Source organism: Chiloscyllium punctatum, chromosome 27, assembly GCF_047496795.1.
Source record: "Chiloscyllium punctatum isolate Juve2018m chromosome 27, sChiPun1.3, whole genome shotgun sequence".
NCBI lineage: Eukaryota > Metazoa > Chordata > Chondrichthyes > Orectolobiformes > Hemiscylliidae > Chiloscyllium > Chiloscyllium punctatum.
The window spans coordinates 2,640,093-2,650,373 of NC_092765.1; positions in this window are offsets into that span (position 1 = coordinate 2,640,093).

Genomic DNA, 10,281 nt, shown 5'->3' on the forward strand with positions numbered 1-10,281 from the left:
CCCTTCCTATTCATATACCTATTCAGATGCCTCTTAAATGCTGCAATTGCACCAGCCTCTACCACTTCCTCTGGCAGATCATTCCATACACGTACCACCCTCTGAGTGAAAAGAATTGCCCCTTAGGTCTCTTTTATATTTTTCTCCTCTCACCCTAAACCTATGCCCTCTAGTTCTGGACTTCCCGACCCCAAGGAAAAGACTTTGTCTATTTATCCTATCCATGCCCCTCACAATTTTGTAAACCTCTATAAGGTCACCCCTCAGCCTCCGACGCTCCAGGGAAAACAGCCCCAGCCTGTTCAGCCTCTCCTGTAAGCTCAAGTCTTCCAACCCTGGAAACATCCTTATAAATCTTTTCTGAACCCTTTCAAGTTTCACAACATCTTTCCAATAGGAAGGAGATCAGAATTGCATGCAATATTCCAACAGTGACCTAACTAATGTCCTGTACAGCCGCAACATGACCTCCCAACTCCTGTACTCAATACTCTGACCAATAAAGGAAAGCATACCAAACGCCTTCTTCACTATCCTATCTACCTGCGACTCCACTTTCAAGGAGCTATGGACCTGCACTCCAAGGTCTCTTTGTTCAGCAACACTCCTGAGGACCTTACCATTAAGTGTATAAGTCCTCCTAAGATTTGCTTTCCCAAAATGCAGCACCTCACATTCATCCAAATTAAACTCCATCTGCCACTCCTCAGCCCATTGGCCCATCTGAGCAAAATCCCATTGTAATCTGAGATAACCTTCTTCGCTGTCCACTACACCTCCAATTTTGGTGGGCCTCCTGACTCAGAGGCAGGACATTAGCATTGCCCCACAACAGCCCTCAGAGTATGAATGGGTATTGAATGTACAAAATTATAAAATCCTTTCCAGAATACTATGGGATTCTTCTCAGTTGGGATGGATGTGTAGGTTTGTACAGGAACCTTTGTTCAGATCCGAAGAGAAATTATTGACGAGTCCAGGACCTGTGCATGTTTTTTCATTCATCACAATTTATCAAGAAAGCAGGAGGTAACTGTGGAAGGTTGCGCCTTGGGAGTTTCTGTTTCACTCACCCTGTTTCAGGTAGTGGGGAACTACATCATGACATTGGGCTGGACATTGACCTTACTCTGAGAGAAACTGCTCTCTGTATTCTTCGCACGGTCCCCGGAGGATGTATTATCAGGTAGAAACATGGAACCTACTCACAGTTATCACGGGAACTCCACATTACTCAAAATATTTCCCCGGTGAGTACACTTCTAATTCGGAAAGGTCCAGCCTTTATTAAGACCATCAGTGAAAATTGATAGTATTTCTGTGTAATAACTGAGATTCAACAGAGCTAAAATGTATCACCTCCTGGTGCACACATTAGGTACAGTCTGGGACGCAAAGAGTTTGTCTGAGAAATAGATAAACAGAAAGGAGGAGCAGATCTCAGCTTCCACTCGGTCAGATATCCCTCCGTCCATAAGGACAGTCACCAGGCTGAGCTGTCCCAGTCAGGGTTCTGCTCTCTGAGGATTTCCACGTAACCCACCTCAATTACACAGCGGGTGATAGGAGGTCATAGCTGCAGATATTGCAGAAGGGGACTTTGCTTGGTGAGTTGAAACAAAGACTGGGAGAGCTTCTATATTGTGATACTTTTAAAATATTTGAAAGGAATAACCAAAACAAGAACCTCTGATGTGATCTGCCTGTATTGCTTGCAAGACAAAGCTTTTCACTGTGCCTCGGTACACGGGACAATAAATTCAATTCAAATTCAATTCAATTCAATAATCATTCCTGCAAATCCAATTTCTTTCTGTGTCTAGTAGATTGTTTATATCGTGTGTGTGTGTCTGTCTGTTTGTTTTTATCTGTCTCTGGCTGTGTCTGTGTGTATGTCTGAGTGTGTGTCTGTGTGTATGAATGTGCATGTATTTCTGTTTGTGTCCATTTGTGTGTCTATATGTGTCTGTATCTGTGTGTATGAGTATATATGTGTCTTTGTGCATCTACCTCTAGCTGTGTCTGTGTGTCTACGTGTATATCTCTGTCTGTCTGTCTCTGTCTGTGTCTATATGTGTCTCTGTATGAGTGTGTCTGTGTCTGTCTCTCTCTCTGTGTTGTGGAGTTTTCCTTTTAATGATTGAGTTTTTGTTATCCCTAGCTCAGCTTTGCATCTACAGTTGTGGAATGTGAATCTTCCTGCAGGAGTTTTACAAGCTGGGGCTAATTCAATCTGACCTATAATGTTTACAACTGTTAAATAACATTTCCTTTGGATATAGTTTTAGATGAACAGGATGAAAATTATGAGAATATTTACATGGCAACTTTTTAATCACTTATGACTTACAACTGATAGTTTAAATGGTAAGTTTCAGAAGTAGAAGCTCTGATCTGAGCTTATATTTGTAATAAACTACTGAGAGGCATTTATAGACTTCCCAAACAAACTGACTGAAGTGCAACAATCCTGCCCAATATTCAGGTAAAATCAACCAAAACTCATTAATCCAATCAGCCAAATGTCAAAATGCAAATCAACTTTATAAAAATCAGGCTTAAAATTAAATAACATTGGATTTGAATGGAATTTGAAGGAGTTGTTTTGTTTTGTTTCACTATGATTTTCACAAAAGCATTTTTTTCACTGCTTTAAACATATTTTCATTCTTAAGAACGGGTATCAGTTTTGATAATTTTAAAGGTCAGATCAGAGAATGTGATAACTTTCCATTAGACCTATGTTTTGATTATGGCAGGAAATAAATTGATTTTTATTATAATCCACAGAGAAACACTGAGATATTCTGATATCCTTCTTGATGAACTTAGTTATGGGTTTGGAGGTACTGTCTAAGGATAGAACATAGAACATAGAAAAATACAGCGCAGTACAGGCCCTTTGGCCCTCGATGTTGCGCCGATCCAAGCCCACCTAACCTACACTAGCCCACTATCCTCCATATGCCTATCCAATGCCCGTTTAAATGCCCATAAAGAGGGAGGGCTGAAACTGTGTTGCTGGAAAAGCGCAGCAGGGCAGGCAGCATCCAAGGTACAGGAGAATCGGCGTTTCGGGCATAAGCCCTTCTTCAGGAGGGCCCTTCCTGAAGAAGGGCTTATGCCCGAAACGTCGATTCTCCTGTTCCTTGGATGTTGCCCGACCTGCTGCGCTTTTCCAGCAACACATTTTCAGCTCTGTTCTCCAGCATCTGCAGTCCTCACTTTCTCCATAAAGAGGGAGAGTCCACCACTGCTACTGGCAGGGCATTCCATGAACTCACGACTCGCTGAGTAAAGAATCTCCCCCTAACATCTGTCCTATACCTACCACCCCTTAATTTAAAGCTATGCCCCCTCGTAATAGCTGACTCCATACGTGGATAAAGGTTCTCATGGTCAACCCTATCAAAACCCCTAATCATCTTGTACACCTCTATCAAGTCGCTCCTAAACCTTCTTTTCTCCAATGAAAACAGCCCCAAGTGCCTCAGCCTTTCCTCATATGATCTTCCTACCATACCAGGCAACATCCTGGTAAACCTCCTCTGCACCCGTTCCAGTGCCTCCACATCCTTCTTATAGTATGGCGACTAAAACTGCACACAATACTCCAGATGCGGCCGCACCAGAGTCTTATACAACGGCAACATGACCTCAGGACTCTGGAACTCAATTCCTCTACCAATAAAAGCCAGTACGCCATATGCCTTCTTCACCGCACTATTTACCTGGGTGGCAACTTTCAGAGATCTGTGTACATGGACACCAAGATCCCTCTGCTCATCCACACTACCAAGTATCCGACCATTAGCCCAGTACCCCATCTTCTTGTTACTCTTACCAAAGTGAATCACTTCACACTTACCTACATTGAACTCCATTTGCCACCTTTCTGCCCAGCTCTGCAGCTTATCTATATCCCGCTGTAACCTGCCACATCCTTCCCCACTGTCAACAACTCCACCGATTTTCGTTTCATCTGCAAACTTGCTCACCCAATCTTCTAGCCCCTCCTCCAGGTCATTTATAAAAATGACAAACAGCAATGGTCCCAAACAGATCCTTGTGGAACACCGCTAGTAACTGCACTCCAAGATGAACCTTTACCATCAACTACTACCCTTTGCCTTCTTCCAGCCAGCCAATTCCTAATCAAAACCTCCAACTCACCCTCAATGCCATACCTCCGTATTTTTTGCAGTAGCCTACCATGGGGAACCTTATCAAATGCCTTACTAAAATCCATACACACCACATCTACTGCTTTACCCTCGTCCACCTCCTTAGTCACCTTCTCAAAGAATTCAATAAGGTTTGTGAGGCACGACCTGCCCTTCACAAAACCATGCTGACTATCCTTGATCATATTATTTCTATCCAGATGCTCATAAATCCTATCCCTTACAATTCTCTCTAAGACTTTGCCCACAACAGAAGTGAGACTCACCGGCCTATAGTTCATAGGGTTATCCCTACTCCCCTTCTTGAACAAGGGAACCAGATTTGCTATCCTCCAGTCTTCTGCCACTATTCCTGTAGACAACGAGGACATAAAAATCAAGGCCAATGGCTCTGCAATCTCCTCCCTTGCTTACCAGAGAATCCTAGGATAAATGTCATCAGGCCCAGGGGACTTATCTATTTTCACCCTTGCCAGAATTTCCAACACCTCTTCCCTACATACCTCAAAGCCATCCATTCTAATTAATTGTGACTCAATATTCACATCAGCAACAATGTCCTGTTCCTGAGTGAATACTGACGAAAAGTATTCATTCAGTGTCTCCCCAATCTCTTCAGCCTCCACATGCAACTTCTCACTACTATCCTTGACTGGACCTATTCCTACCCTAGTCATTCTTTTATTCCTGACATACCTATAGAAAGCCTTTGGGTTTTCCCTAATCCTACCAACTAAGGACGTTTCATGTCCCCTCCTTGCTGCTCTTAGCTCTTTCTTCAGATCCTTCCTGGCTACCTTATAACTCCCAATCGCCCCAATTGAACCTTCACGCCTCATCTTTACATAGGCCGCCCTCTTCCCTTTAACAAGGGATTCCAATTCCTTATTAAACCACAGCTCCCTCACACGACCCTTTCCTCCCTGCTTGACAGGATCTTTGATGAATTTCTGCAATGTATCTTGTAGATAGTACACACTTGTGCTTTTGAGTGTTGATGGAGGGAGTGGATGCTTGTGGATGTGGTGCCAATCCATTGGGCTGCTTTGTCCTGGATGGTGTCGAACTTCTTAAGTGATTTTAAAGCTGCACCCATCCAGGCAAGTGGGGAGTATTCCATCACACCTATGCCTTGCATATGGTAAACAGCATTTGTTGAGTCAGAAAGTGTGTTACTCACCACAGTATTCCCAGCCTCTGACCTGTTGTTGTAGCCACTATGTGGCAAGTCCAGATGAGCTTCTGCTCAATGGTAACCCCAAGGATGCTGATAGTGGAGCATTCAGTGATGGTAATGCCATTGAGTGTCAAGGGGTGATGGTTGAATCATCTCTTATTGGAGATGATCATTGCCTGGCATTTGAATGGTGCAAATGTTACTTTCCAATTTTAATCTGAAGTCTAGATACAGGGAGCTGTTCAAGAGACGGGAGAAAAGAGAAATGTAGTTGCAATCAGGTATAGTATAACAAGTTAGGCCACAGTTCAGCCCTAATCTCACGGAAAGGAGGAACAGGCACAAGAGAGGAAATGGCCTACTCCTGTTCCTATGACCAGTAAATTACTGGGAGAACCAGATGGAGTGTAGTTTCTTTTTGTCATGTGGTAGCAGTTGAAAATAAACTATATCTGAAATCTCAATTGAAAGCAATCTTACATTGTCATGTTTAGTTACTGTATCTTGATGTAACAATAAGGATATAATTGCTAAAGGAAGTGCATAATAAAAGTTTTTTAAAAATTTGAATTGGTATTTTCCAACCATAGTTTTTTAACCAAAGCTCTCTTGTTCTGTTATCATCATAAACATGGCATGGATTTCTAGTCTCAGATATCGGCAGATGTTTGAACTGACTCTCAGCCATGTTTGAAAGAGTTGAAAGAGTGTCAGGGTCAATTAGTCATTGTTAATTCAAGCTTTAATACACATTTACAAACCTGAGTGTATAATCACTTCAGTGTAAAATCTGATATGAGTGTGCACCCTTTCAGTGCTGTTTGGAAGACAGCATCATTGATAAAGTTGGTACCTGTGTCCCATAATTGGGCTGAAAAACATAATAAATATTGGGTCCAACAGGAAGAGCTCAAACATTGAATACAGCTTACCTGTTTCTCAGCACACGCCCAGTATCACCCTCTGGAGATTTCAGTAAATAATGAGAGAACATGAACAAGGATGTCATCTATATAAATGATTTGGATGAGAATTTAGGAGATGTGGTTAGTCAGTCTGCTGTTAACATCAAAACTGGCATTGTGGACTGTAAAGGAGGTTATCATGGATTACAAAAAAATCTTGATCAACTATGAGCTGAGGAGTGACAGATGGAGTTTAATTTGAATAAATGCGAAGTATGGCATTTTGGTAAAACAGCAAGGGCAGAACTTGTACCAATAATGATAGGGCCCTGGTATTGCTGTTGAAAAGAGTGACCTCGATTCAGGTACATAGGTCTTTGAAATTTGCATCACACATAGATAGGGTGTTGAAAAGATGTTTAGTATGCATTCCTTCATTGCTCAGACATTTAAGTATAGGAGTTGGTCGTCATGTTGAGGTAGTACAGGATATTGGTGAGGCCTCTTCTGAAGTACTGTGTGTAGCTCTGATCTCCCTGTTATATGAAAGATATTATTCATTTGGAGAGATTTCAGAAAAGATCAACCGAGATGTTGCTGGAACAGAGGGTTTGAGTTATAAAAATAGGCTGGATAGGCTGGGGCCTTTTCATTGGAGAATAGAAGTTTGAGGAGCATACACAAGGTGAATAACAAGGGTCTTCTCCCTAGAGTGGGAGAGTTCAAAAATAGGGGTCATATTTTTAAAAAGGACATGAGGGGCAATGTTTTCACACAAGGGGATAGTTTGTGTGTGGAATGAATTTCCTAAGGGAATGGTGGATGCAGGTACAATTTCAATATTCAAAAGACATTTGGGTAAGTACATGGATAGGAAAGGTTTAGAGGGATATGGGCCAAACACAGGCAAGTGGGACCAGTTTAGTTTGGGAATATGGTTGGTGTGGACTAGTTGGACCAAAAGGTCTGTTTCCGTGCTGTATGATTCTCTGTATCCTGTCAATGGAGTGACTGAAAGGTTTCGATTTTACTTCTCAATGCAGCTTTATGTCTTCACTTGTTTTCTCAACACCTTTTGACCTTGCATGCATGGGTCTGGCTTCATAAGTGAAAGGTAAAGTTGCCATAATCCCAGTGGTCTGCTCTCTCATTACAGCACTGACAAGTGGGGGTTTAAGCTAAAGGTCACCACACCTCATGCAAAGTGGGTGGGTAGGAGCAGGTGGGAACTTCATGGCAACCACATCCGGTGCTGGAATTGAACCTTGGTGTCTCTCTTGCTCATCAAGAAACTTCCCAATCAGGTGTTGACAAAAAGCTCTCGATTATACAGTAATGGGCAGCAGCTCTTCACTTCAGAGGTTTCAAATCAATGGAGACATGAAAAGGATGCCAACATTGATGTTCTAAAATGAGGAACACAGCTTTACTCTGACTGTTCACGGCACTGTGTCTGGGGTCTTTGTGATTAACACTGCTTGATGATGGAGCATTCCCAGAAATTAATTGCATGAGAGGGAAGGTTTAAAAATTGTCTTAATTGGATTTCTCTACAATTGCTGTCCAGCCAGCTGAGCTAACCAACTCCTTACAGACCGAAATAAAACAGAGAACTGCAGATGCTAGAAATCTGAAACAAGGAGAGAAATTGCTGGAGAAACTCAGCATGTCAGGCAGCGTCTGAGAGACAGAAACAGAGTTAACATTTCGAGTCCAGTGGCCCTTCTTCAGAATTCCTACATACAAAATGGTGACGTCTTACCCAAATGACCCTCATTCATAATAGACATGTGTGCCTTGACATTGAATGTTAGTGGAGTATTTGATTGTGCTAGTCCCATCTAAAGTGATGCCAGCAGGGGGTAACTGAAGAGGAATCAGCAGAAACACATTAGTTTTCCCCTTCATAACCCAGGATTTTCTGAGTAATTTCAGTGATCAGCTAGCTTTGCACAAACTGCAATGCATTCTGTTCTGTCAAGCCTTTCTACAAGCTGATGTGCTGAGTCAGCAGTAAAATCCACAAGATTGATTTTTAAAAAAACTGGATGCAGTCTATTATTTTTCTCAAAGACTTTTAAGAACTAACAAAATCAAGAAATCTGTTAGGATTGCACGAAAGCATGACTCCCAGCCCTAAATGCTGATGAGCTGAGCAGCATTTTAAATAGTGTTGTCTATAAAATTATTTCAACACCTCAAATGTAGATAATATATGTAAAATGAGTTTTCATTTTAAATTCAGTTTCTGCTCATGCGTTTGAAGTCCCTGCCCTCTTTCATCTGCAGCAATCTTTAAGTTAAAAACCATTGCGATTGCTGCTAACATTTTATTGTTGCTGACAGCACTGCACTCCCCCATGTGACTAGTTCACCTCACTACGAGACACATTTGCTGGCTAAAGCTCTGCAATTTGCATTTTATTCAATGCATTAATTCTCAAGGGTGAGATAATACGATAATTGTATGAAATGAGGGATGATATTTTTTATTAAGTTTCTGAAGACACTTCAGTACAATTTTCATTTATTTTATACTCTCATTCACATTATCTTTTGTTTTTTTTTCCTACAGCATCCCCTTTCCCTGACTGGTCACATTTTGGATCTTAATTCCAACCTTCTGCTTCTAATCAATGCTACTCTACAGAGTTATTGGAAAGATGCCTTCCTACTTTCATTTGTTTGCTTCAACATTGGATTTAGGAACAAGCTGTGTAAGAAATTCTAACTAGTCAAAACTACATTACCAAGGCACCTTTGAAAAATCTTTCTGTAATCCCTTAATAGCACACTGCAGTTAAGTTAGATTTTTATGAAAATGGGCTTTGCTGTTGATTTGTAGCAGTACTTTGTTCACTGTAGTGTGAAGGTGATCAGCTGTTCACAATACAAACTGTTTCAGACAAGAGAACCTTTATCATTGGCAACATTACTACAGAATGATTAAACACCAAATGTCACCTCTATCAATGTAAATTGCCCAGTATATTAATTTAAATAGTTATCATAATTTATTGCTTTCATTGTTTGAGTAGTTATCCAGAGGTAGAATTGTTGGAAACATTGCACTCAAATTCAAAATAAACTCATTTGAAAGATCAGAAAGAATTTTTATAATTTTGAATGTACTGATTTAGCTTACTAATTCTTCTCTTTTTAGAAGTGTTTGATTACTCCTTCAACACACTATCATTGCCTTACATGTTAACCTATTTCACAAATACTTTTCCAAAGGACACTTTGGATGAATTTTGTCAGCGCCCTGCATTGTCTTGACTAATTTAACTGTCTTACTAACTACATCCTTCTTGCTAATTGCTGGCCTTGTTCTAATTGCTGAGAAGTCTGGGAAAGGATAATTGCATTAAACAAAACATTTACCCTAACAAATACTTTCAGCTGATAGAAATAAGGATAGATTTAGCATCAGATCATTGTGACCTTTACAAATTTAGACCAAGAAATGAAGCCTTACAACCCATCACATCCATCTCAGATCAATAAAGTGTTTGTCAAAATTGAATTTGCAAAAAAAATCACATTAAGATGACAAACTTCAATCCCACAAAATGCACTTGCTCTGCAATAGGGCATGTCTTTCCTTTTTAAGCGATTGCTCTGGATACTTCTTGAGAACTGAACTGTTTTAAAAATGAAGCACATTACATGAGTTTAGGTTTTGCTGAGCTCTCCCATATTTTTCAATCAGCAGACTTTTCAATTTTAATATGCAGTAGCGATTGCAATCAAACCATTACCATTGTGTGTGGGTTCATGTAAGAGATTAAACTGCACCAGCAATTCAAAGTTAAAATCTCAGCAGCTGTTATACATTAATTCTGCACCTGAACAATGGCTTTTCCAATGCTTTGAGAGTAGACAATATAGCGTGTTTAATTAAATTCATTACTAGTTTTCATTCAGGCACCCAAGCCACAACCAAAATTTCGATAATCTGGTACTGGGTGCAAAATTAGCACACTCACTCACACTTTCCAATGTTATGTAAAAG